A 17152-nucleotide genomic window follows, 5' to 3' on the forward strand; every position below is an offset into this window, starting at 1 on the left:
CGAGAGATCGATCGATCTTTCGAATGTGGGGAAACAGATAGGCCGATTACAAGTCTCGCGGACGTCCGGTTCGATGAAAAAAGAAGTACAGGTGCCGGCAATGTGTCCCCCTTAAAGATATTACGTAGTGTTCCTCGAGACACCTAATTATACGATCGTCGTTTGTTCTTTAACCGGAGGATGCCATGGATCGACTCGATACCTATTTCTCTCTTTCTTCGTTCGAAACGGCAAAAGAGGAGTTTGCTTTCTCTCTCTCTCTCTCTCTCTCTCTCTCTCTCTCTCTCTCTCTCCCTCTCTCTCTTTCTCTCTCCTTTTCGTCCTCCTTTGCAGAAGGAGTCCCTCTCCTTGTGCACGCGGGTGAAGATTGTCGCGCGATTAGTGCGGGGCCCGATGTCACGCGTAAGATGCATTGCTCTCGTGCCATGGTCAGCGTCTTTACGTGTCTGTATACGTGTTTGCGTACATGTCTCTATGCTTGTATTGGTATATATACGTTACATACTCGTGTATATGCTTCCTCCCTTTCGCAGTCACACGCACATCTAACTTCGTATTCCAGACCGCCTGTTTATAGGGAGCAAGTTTATGTATGTATTTATGTATGTATGTATATGTAAGTATATATCCTAACGCCGTAAGTGCATAATCGTCGATCTCATCTGCTTGCACTTTGCGTCAACTCCACGGCACCTTGCAGGAACGAGACGCATCTAGGTACACCAGGACCAATCTCTTCGATGTAACTCCGCACACCGATCGCGTTGCTAATACGTTTATAGTGATCTCTTTAAATAAATATCTTTTATTTCTCTATTAATCTTTTTTTATATTCTATTCGTCTTTTTATCAAATTTCGATATAAATAAATTAATCTCTTGTACTTTTTAATTATTTAGTTTTTACCTATCAACAACTCTTTAATTAATTTGCAAAATAAATATAAAAGAAGTGATCTCGATAAAATGTTGTATTGCAACAATGCAGAATATGTATAACAAATATTATGTCGAGTCATTAGACTTTGAATAATAATTGCGATTTTGAGCCACACTCGACGTAAGAGTGGTAAGCGTTAATAAAAATTAATATACAGGATGTCCTGTAACTGGTAATACAAACGAACAAGAGGATGATTCTACATGAAAAACTAAATCACAAATGTAGAATTAAATTAGTTCATGTATGAGTCTTCGTTTTGGAAAAAAAATTAATTGAAAAAAATTAGTATGTGATTTTTATAATTAATTTAATAAATATGTTTCAACACTGTTGCATCATCGTGTTCTAGTGTCTCCGAGCTGATCGATCGTGGAAATTAATTTTTCTCGAGACTCTAGCGATATTTCAACAAAGTAGAGGCATTACACCGAGTCCAAGAAGTTTTAGAGCAGAATTAAAGTTTTCCGTGTTTCCGAGAACGAAATTGTCGATATTGCGTTTCAGTCTACCCTCGTACAACCTGATACATCGATTCTACGACACGAACACGAGAATATATAGATTTTCTTCGAAGATACGCAGTGCAGTTCTCCGTACCGGGATTTTATATCGAAATTGCTGCATGATGCATTTTCATGCATCGATTCTCGAATGACTCTTGTCAAGTATTATGACTTATAACTAAGTAAGATAAGATCGTATCTAACTAAGAATCTAAATCAAAATATTATTCGCGCGAGTAAGATTCAATGCGTTTGATCACGTCCACCTTCGTCATTTATTTTCACGTTATCTGTTTCTTTTTTTTTTTGTCATACGTAATAGTTGGTTTATACTGTAATGAATCGATTCAATCGAATCATTTTTTAATATGCGAATTAGACAGCTTAATTGCAACGTAAATTCATTGGAATCATTATTATCTGATAAAAAAAAACATATTTAAAAATAATTTAAAGTTTCAACTGAGGATTCTATGAATGTTACACACCTGTGATCTAAACTTACCGTGGAACTATTCAATATGGCGGCGAAGCAGGTGTTCTGCACGGATATCAGAAACCTTTTGAGTCGTACTCAAAGGCGGCTACCCATTCGCACGACGAAACTCGACGGCGTTTACAATTGCTAGTCCCGATAGAGCTGCCATCGTATTGCTATACAAACGTCCTCGAGATTACATGTACCGACCTTTCATTCGCGTTGAACGCGATCGTTCTGCTATTCTCTACGTTTCGCGAACAATGTATACGAAATGACCATAGAATGCCACTTTGTGCTTCTATCGCTTTGAAGATTACCGCGATACTATTACCATTTACATTAACCTTGCAATAAAAAGTAATTCGTACATTTGCCTTCTCAACAAAACCTCTTTTTCGTTAATTCATTTTAATTTCATTACTTCGTTGTTCCTCGTGGGAGATGTTACATTTGAAAAATTTCGATACCAAAACAGGAAACGTCCAACCGATAGCATCAAATATCAACCTGAGAAAAAAAAAACAATAAAATAAATTTTCGTTCTTCACCTATTTCACGTGTAACAAAATCTGTTAAACGAAATAATGAAAATTTGCACAAATAAAAATGATAAGAAAGAGAGAGAAGGAAAGAAAGTAAAGAGAATTCCGTCTAACTCATGGAAGGCGTGCAGAGCGGTCCGACGAATGATTCAGCGTGACTCATTACTCAAACAGCTTTTTACTTTAATCACATTAATGAAGCATTTAATCTCACAGCGCGTCTTACAAGCCGACGGTGTGTGGCCCCTTCTTGGTCCCATCCTCGACGAGAATTCTTTTTCATTCCCACCCCATCGTTGTCTTTCTCGGTTCTTTCTTGGCCCCAACTCTTCTAGTCCCCTACCCCCAACCGTACCCCACCCCCACATTCATTCCTTCGCGTTAGCGAAAGCAGCACAACTTATTATACTTTTACGTTCTCCACAGCAGACCCTCCTGGAGTGCTACGCTAATAACTGCGCCTCGTTTAGGGCCATTTACACCTGTAGGAACGTACCTATGTGTTTTATCGCGTAAGGCGTGCGCCATTACCGTAATATGTTGTATTACAGGTGGCCGCATTTAAGATCCACTTATCGCGTTGAGAATATCAGTGAGCCAGTGAGTAAGAGTAGGGATAATCGAATTCGGCATAAACCGGATTTTATATCGACAGCTGCTCGTTCCGTTCTTTCCTCCTTTAGCCACAAACTTCGTTCTCTTCGTTACGTGTATAAAACCGAACGAAAGAGAAGAGAAATTGTCTGAAAAAGGGTAAGCCTTTGATCATGCCGCCGAAAGATGAAGAAGATGAAGAAGAAGAATAAGAAGAAGAAGAAGAAGAAGAAAAGACTCGTTCGACGATCTTCCTTTTATTGCTTATATACTTTTTAATCGAATTTACATATATTAATCGTAAACATCTTTGTCGCGTAATGTTAATGAGCAAACAACCTACATTTTATTTATATAGCAAATATGCATATGTAGATAGGTTATTATTCAGTAGATAATTAGACTTTCATATTTAATTGCGATCGATAAAAATCAAGTAAATTTTCATAGGAATGTTCGTACTAAAAAAAATAATCGATATTCTAACTATCGTCACACGTTTACGAGGCTATTTATCAACGTCCGACCAACCAACCAACCAACAAGGTAGCAATGATTCCTAAGCGAAAAAAATGTATTATTCTCTGTTGAATACAATTGTCGTTATTATTGTTTTGTTTTACATTTCCATTTTTTCCCTCCTTTTACTTTTTTTGTTTACTACAGGATGCATAAAAATATGTTTCTTTTTTTCTCCGAGAGATAAAAACTTCCTGTTACGTTTACATTTTGACGAACAAAATTTGGCGTACAGGTATATACGTAAATATATACTAAACAGACACAATACACATGCATATGCACACGCACGCACGCACGCACGTCATACGCACGCACGTTTGGAAGGTTACCGTCCTGCCTTCATTGTTTCTTTCAACAAGGCACGAAGCGTCGGTTTAACATCGTTGTAATACGTACAGTGGGTTGCTTACATTATGCCGGGAAAGGAACGTGTATGCTCGAATCGGCCTGAAGCGGTACGACGTCACTTACCTGAAACAATAAATTACATACCGTTACAGCACATACGTATTATACCCACATATATAGGTATCCATCTGATTTACGATCCTCCAGGATATGCGTATGCGTACACGCGTTTACATGTGTAGTCCGCGCGCGCGTAACCACCTACGTCAAAGAAGTCTCCAAATAATTCTTTCCTCTTATTCTTTTTCTGTCTTTTAGACTTTTTCCAAACTTTAACGGAAGTACATTTTGACTACCGAAAACACGTTTACTCGAAACTGTTGTTCCTAATATGTATGAGCCTTCTTCTTTCTTTTAAATATGCATTTATACACAGGTTATACGATTTGTTTGATGTTCGATAACAATGAGAAAAAACTTCCGTTGACGGTTATGTTTATTTATAATCATGTTTCTACTTAATTATTTACAAATTCTCAAATTTATTGTTTCGATTAAATAAAAATGTATTTAATAATAAAGTGTATGTTATATGATGGTTTATAAATATTGTAGAAATTATTAATTAATTCATGTATCGATTATTGTCCTTTTAATTAAACTACTTTAATTGCCACCGTTTAGTCTGAAATACATTGCATATGAAAGAAATAAAGTTGACGAATAAAAACACAATACAAATAACAATTCGTTAAAGGATTGACTCGAAATTAACAGAAAGCTGCAAATTTATATTTTATGTAAAGTACGTTGCTGAAATGTTGTTCACACAAATCACGACAATCTTTAGGCTAAAATAAATATATATAAATATATATAGAGAAAGAGAGAAGAAAATCGATGAATCGTAAAATGGAATTACCGGTGGCCGCATCAGAATAAAACTGACATAGATAGAACGAGGTCACGTTTTAGATTTGGTTCAAACGTGGCCGGTAGTCGCGTCACGAAAGAGCAGCATCTTCACATTGCGATTGGTCGAGGCGGTGGCACTCGCGCACTTATTGGGCACACGCGACACGTGGTGTCGATCCGCACGCGCGTTCGGTGCGCTTGCAGCGTGAGACTAATCGCGTTTATACGAACGAGTATAACTGATCACTCCGAGTAAATAGCAATACTTCCTCCTTCGACCCGTTCTTCGACTACATAAATAAATAAACAAAAAAGAAAATCAAACGAGAATGAAAGAAATCGGTGTCGGGTGTGAAGAAAAAAAGAAAACAACTGACATTAGAGGAATATATAATCAATATTATAAATAATTTCCTTTTTCTCGTCGTACGTCAAAACGATGAACGAATGGACTTGCAAAAAAACGTGACAACTGAGTAAGTGTATTAGGTATGTATATAGAATGAAATGAAAAGACGACATAAACCTTCGTTGCTGCGAGCCGGCGCATAAATATAATGGAGAAGGTAAGATAAGGCTCGGTGATGGTCGCTAGGCATCGCCCGCCGAACCTTCACAGATTCAACGCATCGTTTTGCCAAGGAAGGGGTAAACATCGTGGGGGTGGGGTGATATGGGTGGACGCGTCAGGGGCACGATGGAGATTCTTATCACTCTCTTTCTCTTTCCCTCTCTCTCTTTCTTTCTCTTTCCTTTGACTATGTGCGCCACGACGACGCACAGTGGGCGCGCCGTGAAACACGGGGAAATGCATACGAATGATCGATGAGATTCTGCGCCGTTGCGGATACACCGTAGCTCTGCCACCTCCCTCCATACCCACCACCACCAAGTCGGAGACTAGAGTGCGCGAGCTACTCGATTCGCACACGTCCGCCGACGACAATAATCACCCCACTCTTCAATCCCCAAGCGACTGGAAGACTGAGAACCTCACGCCTCCTATTGGGGGAACGCACGTGGCCTAATAGGAGACGTTTCATTCGTTGTCTTACAGATGGCGCGTTGAACGCTATTTTCTGTGCAGCGCCATCGAACGGAGTCATTGTGAAACTTGTCGATAAAAATGGGAAACGAGAATATCTCGTAGGTAAAAAAGATTACAAGTTAAGCGGGAAATTTGAGTTTTTCGGATTTTCGTGAGAAAGAAAAATTTATTAATTGAGATTAGGGCCCACCTTTTATTTTTATTTTTACAAAGAAAGAAAATATTACATTAAAAAAAAAATCGTTATCGGTTATCTGTGAAATAATGTATAACGCAGTTGAAGAATAATAATAAATAACAAATTTAATAGAAATAAACTGCCGTCCGTTATTTGCGAAGTAATGTCTCTTAATTAATATGTTATTTACAAGCTTAGTCACGTAATTAGTCACTGACCAGTTTATATAGTATTATCAGGTCAATACATCGGCAACGTTGTTTAAAATATTTTTTTGAATATTAGATGCAGTCGTTTTTTTTATCAAATGTAAAACAATAACTTTTTAAAAACTATTTTTTAAAATATATTTATTATATAGTGTATCATTGAGATAATACAAAATAATCGCATTTCGGAATACAATTAAATATTTTAACGGACGATAAGATAAAATCGGACGCGCGCATTTGTCGCAGAACAACAACGAAATTATGATGAGGCCCACCTTCCACGACGATTCATTATTAATATTGATGCGTCAATAAGATTGTTTTTATCGCAGTATGTTTATCGCACGCTAATACGCATCCCAATGTTCAAGCTTAATCGTCGCATTGTCAGGCCGATCACGAATTTGCGAGCGTGAAACCACGTACGCAGCGTCTCTGTCCCGTGTACGGTCTCGTAGATAGTTCAAACACTTTGTAAAACCTCAAGGCGAAATTTAGTTAGGCGACACCTCGCTCGCGCACGCGCCTATAAAGCGAAAACGCGTTAAGCATTCGTGAAATGCAAGTAGACGGACCACCCATGTTCTGCTACTTCGTCGCATGCTCACTGCTGCTGACGTTGTCTTACTTCGCGATCACGCGACGCGATAAAAATTCCTCTGCGAAGGGAAAACGCGTGCATCAGCGCATAGAAAATGCACAACGTTCCACAGTCATAATTTACTAAGAAAACATTTTTATAATTCGACAACCTCTCAAACCTTGATTTCTCGATTAACGAAGAAGAATCGTGATATATGTAAATGAAAGCTTATTACCTGTCAACGAGAAAATGATTTAGAATAGTTCCATTTATGTGATGTATTCTATTTCGATTATCGTCGATAATTGAGGGTACTATCGTCGGTTCTGATCATTTGCGTGTGTGCGTGATCTTCATTGGGTAATTAAATAAATTTCATTTACTATATATCAATAACTAATATTTTTTTACAGATAATTTATTAATGATTAAATGGCAATAAAAAGGGATGAAGAAGAAGGATACTTCATCTAAAATTTCGACGAATAAAACCGTTATATAATTAGTCTCAGTCCAGCGCTCGGCAAGTATCGCGCTTTCGTAGGCATCATGTTTTATAGGTGGAAAGTAGCGCAAAGCACGACAAAGCAATTGATCAATATAGCGCCAACAACCCCTTGTAGCTAGCTTCTCGCCCTCTCTCGCTCTCTTTTTCTCGTCTTCCTCCCCTTTTTCCTTCCTCACCCTTCTTCCTCAACACGCCCGTTTCTCGAGCAAGTCCCAGTAGCGCGGAGAGAACGCACCCCCATAACAAGTTTCTTACTCATCTTTTTCGTTCAATAACTCTCCATCCAAGATGGCCACCGCGGTCGTCCCTCATTGGCTGGGGGAAGGGGTGGTCGCAGAGCTCTGTACGGAGTTTGGGTGACCCGAGAGAGAGAGAGAAAGAGAAAGAGATGGCAAGAGAGGGAAAAGAGAGCAGTACAAGAGAGAGAGAAAGAGGGGTTGGAAGCACTAACGCCATCTATCTTGCGTTGCCTTGGCTCGGCGTAACATAAGGTAAGATAAATTGCGGGATCTCCCGGGTTCTTGAACCTTTCTGGCAAATTGCATAAGAATATCCACCCTCTCCGTCCTTCTCTACTTTCTCACAACCACCTTTCCTACGTTCCACCTCTCTCCTCCAACCCAGGCCCCATGGCTCCAATGGAATTGGAATTAAGTCGAATAAATCACCTTCGTGACTCTGCACGCTACGCGGAACCTCCGCGCTCTCCTCCGCGTTTCAAAGACCAGAAATTTCTTTTCTTGAGATAGAATCGAACGCTTCTTTCTACCACCGGATCTCTTGATTAAACGTTTGCGAACGCGGAGGACTTCGATTCCGTAATCGAATCGAAAATTGTCTGAGTACCGTTGCATCGATCGTAAGGTAAGCATTTTGATGCATAATCAATCAGAAACACAAACGTAAACGTATTTACTTACTATTAGATTATCAAAATTGTCGTTTTGAAAACTGGCGAGCATTATAATATTTATAATTAACTTAAATTTTCTTAAAGTTTTGAAAAGAGACTCAAGTTTATCGTTATAAATATATTAAAAGTAACCCCTTACACATGAATGGCGTTGAGCAAATAAATGGACGATAAACCGATCGTAGCGTCAACTACTGGTCACTTGGAAAGTCATAAAGCAGTGCCGGCATCTAGCGGTACCCACGAGAACAATGAAACAAGAAGCAGAAGACAAAGTGCTGTGTGTGCGCGCGCGCATCATGGACCATTGATCGGAAGAAGGAAAAATGATATAGGTAATATTTAGCTATGACGGTACAAAATAGTCCGAGAATAAAATGAGTTCGACGAGCCCTGTTCGTTCGGCTTCGACAGTCTCGATACTATAATCGAGGAAAGCAAGGAAATGCGTGCGAATTAATTGGAAAGATAGATGCATCAGATAGCGACGTTATTAGCGCGTCAATTTGTAAAGAGCATAATAAACGCGATACGATAATTAAATGTTAATTATTCCATACGTAACATTAATGTATCCTTTTTAGATCTATCCTATCCGATCTCGCAAAGTCCATTGTTTAACGTGAGAATTCTTGGAGTGTCATAAATACGTATATCCGGTTAGATGTGAATTACAAGTTAAATAATCGTTAAGCTTGACTCGTAATATTAACCTGCCCGATCGAATCTCAACGATATTTATAATTTGAATGTATTAATAGACATTAAGTAAGACGAAATCGTTGTAAAAGATTAGTTACTCGGTTTTTCAAAATCTTCTCTCGATACAAGGTACGATAGGAAAATGAGTAAAATAGTAGCGATAAGTAACACGGAATATGTATATAACAGTCGTAACGATGTTTTCCATAGATATTTGTTCATTAAGAAGGAAAACGGTTTGATGACGTGCAATCGAAGATAACTACTCGATAGAGAAGACAAATGTGACGTAATTATCGATTTTGTGCCTCATAATAGTAATGGATGAAAGAGAGAGTGTATTAGGGGTTAGTATAAAGATCGTTCGATCACATATAGCTTATGTATATTAACGTCGAGGCGGAACGTCGCTCGGCACGCGCACGAAACGAGCAGAACGTTATCAAAGCCGGTTGGTTGGCTGCCTTTCCGTATTGCTTTCGGTATATTGCGGCAGGTCAGTAAATCCGAAGCAGAGCTTTACGATTTGTTTACTTCGCAGTGGGCTATGGGAGCCGGTTGTATAGCTATAGGTATGTGAGTGGGCCATGTGATCACGGCCATAAACGCGTCTGTTATGCGCTCGTAAACCGTGAGAGCCCCACTCGACGGCCGTCGCTTCGGCACTCGCTTTGGTACTCCTCCTCCTCCTCCAATTCCTCCTCCTTCTTCTCTTCCACCTCTTCCTCTTCCACCTCATCCTCTTCCACTTCCTTTACCTCTTTCTCCACCAGTATCCACCAACACCAACAACACCACCAATAACACCACCACCATCACCGCCAGATCTTCAAATGGAGTCTCGTAAAATTCTTGTTTTACGATCACTGTCTATTGCTGACGATACTTTATCACCATAATACCTCTTACTATGCCGTACGCATCGTTCATTTTATGCTTTAAATTCCTTCTTAACTCTTTCCTTCCGTCCACCCTTCCTTTTTCTCTTCACAAAGATTATACTCAACGACCTTCGACCGATTAGCCTACGAAATTACTGTCGCGCTTATCGTTGCTTCCGATCGAACGAATCCTTTCCGAAGTTAATGAAGTAATGGCGATTTAATGTGTTAACTTTTACTTTTCTTTTCTTTTAAGTTTTGTTCAAAGGGATAAGAGAAGAAGAGCAAGAAGATCGTTATTCGAGATAATAGATAATTACTTTTAACACCTGTTGAGCGTAAATGCCAAGTACTGCATGGACGCTTAGGAACACTTCAAGGACTGTTGCTTATCGTTTTATGTTAAGTTAACTTAGTTTTATTTGTTTGGCTTTTTGTATATATACTTCTAAACTTGTTGTACAACATTATCTCAATACAACATTTTAAATCAAAAAGTTAACGACGATATCAAAACGAATACGTTGCTAGAAATTATCTTGCCTAGTTTCAATTTCCATAGTAAACGATTCCAACTAAACTAAAACAATAACGTCTGGATAATACAGGTTGTATATTCTTGCATGTATGCAAATAAATGACGATATGCCGACACGGAATAGAATTCAATTGTTTCACCATAATAACGCGCGCTTTGCGAGCAAAAGTTGATAGGTCGATCGAAGCGCCACTCGTGGTGGCATTCCGATTTGCTGCTCTCTATCGTGACTACTATGACGTTACAGCTACGTCACGAGGTAACGAGTCGTCGGTTCTTCTGACGTCACGCACTCAGCACATATAACGATAGGGAGAGAGAGAGAAAGAGAGAGAAAGAGAAAGAGACAGAGAGAGAGAGAGAGAGAGAGAGAGAACGACGGGTCGACGATGACGCAACGATGCCTAGAAAAGAGCAGGAATGAGTGAATGAGGGAAATATATATATATATATATATATATACGAAGAGAGGTAGAGATAGAAAGAGGTAGTAAAGTGCGAGAGAGAAAGAGAAACCGGTGCCAGCCATGCTGCCATGGGTAGGGGAAGGAAGAAAAGGGAGCCATTATAGAAGGGGCGCGACTAGGCTGAATCCTCCCCACCGACCGGCCCACCGACGGAACAGCTGTCAGCTGCGTGGAGAGCGGACCCTGTCTCACCCTGACTCTCCCTGCCTTTCCCGTTCCCTTCTCTTCCCTTGTTTCTCTCTTACTCTTTCTCAGTATCCATATATATGCTACTAGAGTCCTGCATGTGTATATATATATATATATATATATAAATATATACATATACACAGTGTACACGCGAGTGCGTAACAAGCTTTCGCGCTACCGTCTCGTCCACGTGTATGCATCTATAACTATACTTTGCATGTATGCAACGTTACTCTCTCTCTTTCTCTCTTTAGATTCATATGTGTGTGCGTATATGCGCGTGCGTCTGCCCCATGTCCCAAGCTAAACCCATTTCGAGAGTCAGGCCAGCCAGGCAGCCAGCCACCCACCCCCAATGTTAAAATATTCTGGTGGGCGAGCGAGCACAGGACGGGAATAGCCCGGGAGAGTTATGGCCGCCTCTGAGACTCAAATAACTCTTTAATCCACGAGCGCGTGTACGCTCCTCGCCGCTGCTTCTTTCTATCGTTCGTTCGTTCGTTCGTTCCTTCTTTCTTTCTTTCTTTCTTTCTTTCTTTCGCGTATCCCTTCTTATTTTTCTTATACCTCTTACTTTCTTTCTTCTTCTTCTTCTTCTTCTTCTTCTCCTTCTTCTTCATCTTCATCTTCATCTTATTTTTTTCTTCTTCTCCTTCTTCTTCTTCTTCCGTTACTTTTACCCCCGTTTTTCACGTGATTCTTTTCTACTATACACACTATGCGTCGTCTCCCATCCTTTCGCGACTTTCTATCTCGTCCTTGTGTGATTCACGTTTGAAACAAAACTTACTACGAGTACGTAAATATCGATGGAACTCGAAAAACTAACTGACTTCTCAGCTTTCGTCGTAGGAGTTTAATGCCGACTGTGTGGCCATTTTATGTTTCTTTGATACGAAAGTTCTCTCTTTTAAGCGTCCGCCTAGGTTGATTTATTTCATCTCTTATAGTTTGAATCATTTCTTTTATGATTTAATGCATCGTGCTATTTATGATCGGAATTATTTTGCATTTTAATCGAACGTCTATTATGACATTTTGAAAATTAATTATAGTCATATTATACGGTAAACGTTATTTTTAAATGAAAATAATTCACATCGTTTAAAATTTATCTTGATATAGTCTTTTTCTCTCATTATACCGACAATGAGATTCATTCATGCAACGATGAATCAATTTAAACGTAATTGAAGTTAATTTTCTTCAGAACAGTAATAGAACGTTTGAGAGTAATCGATTATTGTGTTATTATCGTCGTCGATCTTGTTTAGTTGTAAGCGATGCAAACAAGAGTTTTTGTTAGTTTGTTATTCGTTAAAAATTGGTTACTATACTCACATCCCTTACGTTAGCGTGTACGAACGACATCGGCAAAGCTGATAGGTGAACACGCTATTCCCTTTTCTGTATCTCACTCTTTACTACGCGTAATCTTTCTTACTCTTCCGTGATCGCGAACATTCTGATTCTTTGACGAAGTAGGTCGCTTCTAAAATATTAGCCTGACTTAGATTCGTGGGCGTAACGATATCGTCTTTTGCTGTTATATAAAAGGACTTTATCGTCGAATGAAAAGAGATCACTGCATAATGAAATAAAGAAAATAAATGAAAAGAAAAGAAAAGAAAAGAAAAGAAAATAATAATAATAATAATAATAATAATAAAAATAAAAAAAAGTATTAAAGAAAAGAAAAAATAAGTCGCGAGGATGCGTCCTCGTTTAAACGATTTCTAGAAACTGATGGTTTCACAACGATTTCAACAGCGTATAATAAATTAGTCTCTTTTAAAAAAACACACTCCGTTCCGTAAGATAAATTTCTGTTACATTTTTTTTCTCCCTTCCTCTCCCTTTAATTTCCCCCACCCTTTCTCAATGTTGACACGAAGGCCGAAAAACTTACACGAACATTTACTTATATTAAACACGTTTCGTGCTTCGACCAAGACGTATACGATGTTATCGCGTCGAGTTCCACGGTCCGACGGCATCTCAACGAGCATTACTCATGTAATGTAGTTTAATGCTTCGGAACGTACGCTTTTTAATAAGTATTTATTCTATAAGTTTTTTACTTGTTCCTTTTTACATGATTTTAAGTGTATATTTATTTTCTTATGGATCGTAAAAAATAAATATTGACACAAAAGTTTTATCACAAGGACAGAATTCAACATTTTAAAGTACAATTTTATCATTATCATTAACAAGAGAGAACTGCGATAACCTCGAAGTAGAAAAAACAATACGTGATGATTTTTTATCCCGTCACAATCGAATTACCAAAAGCGATACTTAAAACGACAAGAAATTGTTCGAATACGAAAGCAAGCTTTCCCATTAAAATATAGAATTAAGTAGAGTATTAAGAGAAAGAAGTTATACGAAGGAACATTCCCTTTTCGTCGTTCTCTTTGCGCGAATGCAAAGCAAAAGCTCGCAATGCCCATAAATCTTGATAAAGCGTTGATCTCGCGCGCGTCGACTTCGGTTAGCTCGTAAAGAAGCGGCCGACAAGACGCAGATTATGTCGTACAACCATGGCAAACTTGGTGGGGTGAGTTTGTAAAAGAGGATGAGGATGAGAAGATTAAGAGTTAGGGGTAGGAGTAAAAGTAGGGATAAAGATTAAAAATATTCGTCGAGTGGCTAAACGCTTTATATCGATGTACACGTTCTTCGGTAAGGTAATTAACCAGTTAATTGCGTTCCACGTGTATACTCGTTATGTAAAATGAAAAATTACCATTTACTAGATAAACTTCAAATTTCAGCAAAAAGTCATAAAATTATCAGTTAATGGTATGTTTCCTATACATAAGGAATAAAACTGCATTTCTCTTACTTTAAATCAGTTACACCATCAAAAGGAAATCCACTTCGAATGTGTGCCGTTTGCTTAAAAAATGAAATCCGTAAGGAGTCACGATACTGGTTCTTTACCCGCGAAGTACAACTTTGTATGGTATATCGAGCTTTGAAAAATACTACATTTATAATCAACTGATTTTCTTACAATTATTTTTCTTCTTTCATTTTTCTTTTATATGAATTTATTTATTTTTTTTTTGACAATTTCTAATAAACCTTTTCAATAAGAAAAATTGTTAATCATTGATATAGAATAAAAATATGATCCTTCCATGTTTTGCTTAACTTTTTTCGTAAAATTTATAAAAGATGTACTTGCCTTTCTTTCGACGTGTATAACTACTAGTCATTGCATGATTTTTTTAATTACTCATTCCACGAGAGATTTTTCAAACTAAAATCCACAATTAACTGGTTAAATGCGATTCCGAGTGTCTTCGAATCTCACCTGAATTTCCTTTTTCCTTTTCGAGTTCTTCGTTTGGTTTATATGGAAATCACTAACCGACCCGCACGCGAATTAAATATCCAAGCTCGCGAAGTTCGCGTGTAAGAATACACGCGTTCGCTATCAAGGCGGTAGAAAGATGTATCGCCTTCGGCAATTTGTTATCCGTGAGGAAATCCATTATTAAGCGGAACACGAACTCTTGCGACTAATTGTAACCGACGTGTTAAGACTCGTACGGATAGAACCTCCGTCGACTTATGGGGAAACTTATCCACCACCGAATAAGAGAGAAACGTGGTTCAAAGACTACGACGATCCTTGACGAGAGACGTTTAGCCAAGTTTTTTCTCTGGTAATTAGTCCCGCCTTAGTACCTAAGTGGGAACGTTCTCGAAAAAGTAGATAGTCTATGTAATTCCGATGAAGAGAGAATGGAAGTTTCACGCCAGTAAGGTGGACACCAGTTGAAAAAGGCGTGGTTTCGTTCGAACCTTAACAAATTCTTCGACTTTTTATATTCCCTTTTGACGTATACAAGAGGAAGGATTGAACTAAATCGTATGGCACTGCAAGAAACGAGAGAGAAATTTTCTTTTTCTTTTTTTTTTTTTTTTTTATTTTTTACATGAAATAACTTCGACCTTAACAGAGAGGAAGGAACAAAAAATAGAGTCAAAAGATTTTTTAGGCAAACCAAAAAAATCGCAGCATGGGTCTCCCAGTGTTCTTCTTCTTCTTTCAAGCCTGAGTTTTTTTTTCTTCGATGCTATTTTTTATAGCTTTCCTTCCTTTATTATTTCATGAAAACGGTCAAGCGTGCAGTTAAACTTCCAAGATGACTCGAATGTACCGTTATAGTGTCTAAAGAAATTTCGATTTTTTATTGCACTAAGGGTAGGAATAGTGAACAGAAAGGAGAGGAAGAAAGGAATTGTTGCTGGCGAGTAGTAAAAAAAAAAAAAAAAAAAAAAMAATGAAAGGAAAAGAAAAGAAAGAAAAAGACAAAATTGTTTCCCCTGCTGTCAGTGTAAGGACGAACGCATTTCAGGGATTGGCGAAGGAAGATAAGCGTCCAAAAAGGTCCAGCATCGATTCGCCCTAGTCCTTCCAAGGTCAAGCAAGGAGTCATCACGAGAGGAAGAGCAAGACTTGTCAGTTGTAAAACCATAAATCCACGCCTGGTCGTTTTCGGACTCGTATAGGAACATAGAAAGACGATGAAGAGGAGAAAGAAGAAGAAGAAGAATAAAAAAAAAAAAGGAAATAAAAAAAAGAGAAGTAAAAAGTGTAGTCTACCTTGTTAGAATGGGATTCCATAAGGGTGGCTGATATTCGTCGCTTCGTAGCCGGTTCTAAAGTGAGAAACACGAAATTAACCGCAAGAATGGCGACCAAGGATTTGACTAAATCGTTGCTTCTAGGAAGAATAGTTTTCGAACTTAAAATTTCATAGATTTTGATGTCTTTTACTTATAAATATTTCATGAATTATCCTATCGCTAGTATTCTATCGGAACATTTTAATGTATCTCTATATTTAAACCGATCTCTGAATGGGGACTATCTTAAAAATGTTAATATATTTAGATTATACGAGATGTTGTGAAGAAAATATTTAAATAAAAAAAAAAGAATGAGAAGATTGGAAGGAAGAAGAAAAAAGAAATGAAATAGAGTCCAGCAATCGCCACCGATAAAAGCAGCAAGAGAGTAAGAGTAGTATGGGTCGTGGAGGATGTATCTTCTTCGTTCAGGGGTCGGTCCTTCGCGTAGTCATAATCGGAGAAAGAGTCAGTCACCGGGCAGAGTCATAAATCTACGCCCGTAGTTTTTCGGTCGCGCGTGAGAGAGGATAATAAAAGAACGGGAGAAAGGAAGAAAGGAAAAAAAAAAAGAGAAGATGAAAAAAAAAAGGAAGAAGATAAAAAAGAAAGGCAATCGGCAGGACAAAAAACGCCGTCCGCCTTGTTATAAGAGGATCTCGAGGATTCGTTTGGAGACCTGGTCGAGGAAGAGAAGGTCCAAACCGGAGGAAAGAGTACCACTTCGGGAGAAGGAGGAGGAGGTAGAGGAGGAGGAGAAGAACAATGCCCAAAGTCACAGGGAAGAATGTGGTCGGTCGGGCTCAGAATTTCCATCGTTGGTCCCACATCGACTGGACATCGTCGATGCGCCCTTGCACCAACGTAAGAGAAAGAGGAAGAGAGAGAGAGAGAGAGAGAGATGAAGAAATATATATTGTCTATCCTTTTCTCTCTGTATCTTCCTTCGACGCGACAAACGCGCACGATAATTTACCGCTTCGACGAACGTTACGTCATTTGGAGTCATTCAAGTCAACTCGACGATTTCTCGACACGATCCCGTCGTTCTGAAGACAGAAAGAGAAACAGAAAGAAAGAGAGAGAGAGATAGAAAGAAAGAGTCGTTGAGAGTGGGCCGGAAAGTGGAGATAAGCGGGCTGAACGACCTTCGAACGTGCGCACCGTTTCTCATGCAGGACAAATTAGAAGTATGGTGACTTTGCAGGTGGATAATCACCGATTTAATACACAAGTAAAAAGCCTTTGAGATTCAAGAAAGGGATTTTACAGATAACGAAAGATCGTTTTAAAGTTTTTACCATAATATTTCTTTATCTTGTCTATAATTAATGTGGCAACGTTTGTATAATAATTGCATCGACAAAATAGAATCAAAATCAATGAATCGATTTAGATATATCACAAGGATGTAATTTATGTAGGAGGATCTATGA

At 38.6% G+C, this 17152-nt stretch overlaps 1 long non-coding RNA gene across 1 annotated transcript; it reads left to right on the plus strand.

Annotated features, from left to right (window-relative positions):
- Positions 1–6575: 6575 nt before the first annotated feature.
- LOC106793160 lies at positions 6576–8903 on the plus strand. The gene is made up of 3 exons (XR_001382384.1): positions 6576–7210; positions 7282–8240; positions 8475–8903. It is a non-coding gene; the product is annotated as an uncharacterized LOC106793160 (long non-coding RNA).
- The last annotated feature ends 8249 nt before the right edge of the window (positions 8904–17152 follow it).

Source organism: Polistes canadensis, unplaced genomic scaffold (assembly GCF_001313835.1).
Source record: "Polistes canadensis isolate GaletaPanama2010 unplaced genomic scaffold, ASM131383v1 scaffold_11, whole genome shotgun sequence".
Taxonomy (NCBI): Eukaryota; Metazoa; Arthropoda; class Insecta; order Hymenoptera; family Vespidae; genus Polistes; species Polistes canadensis.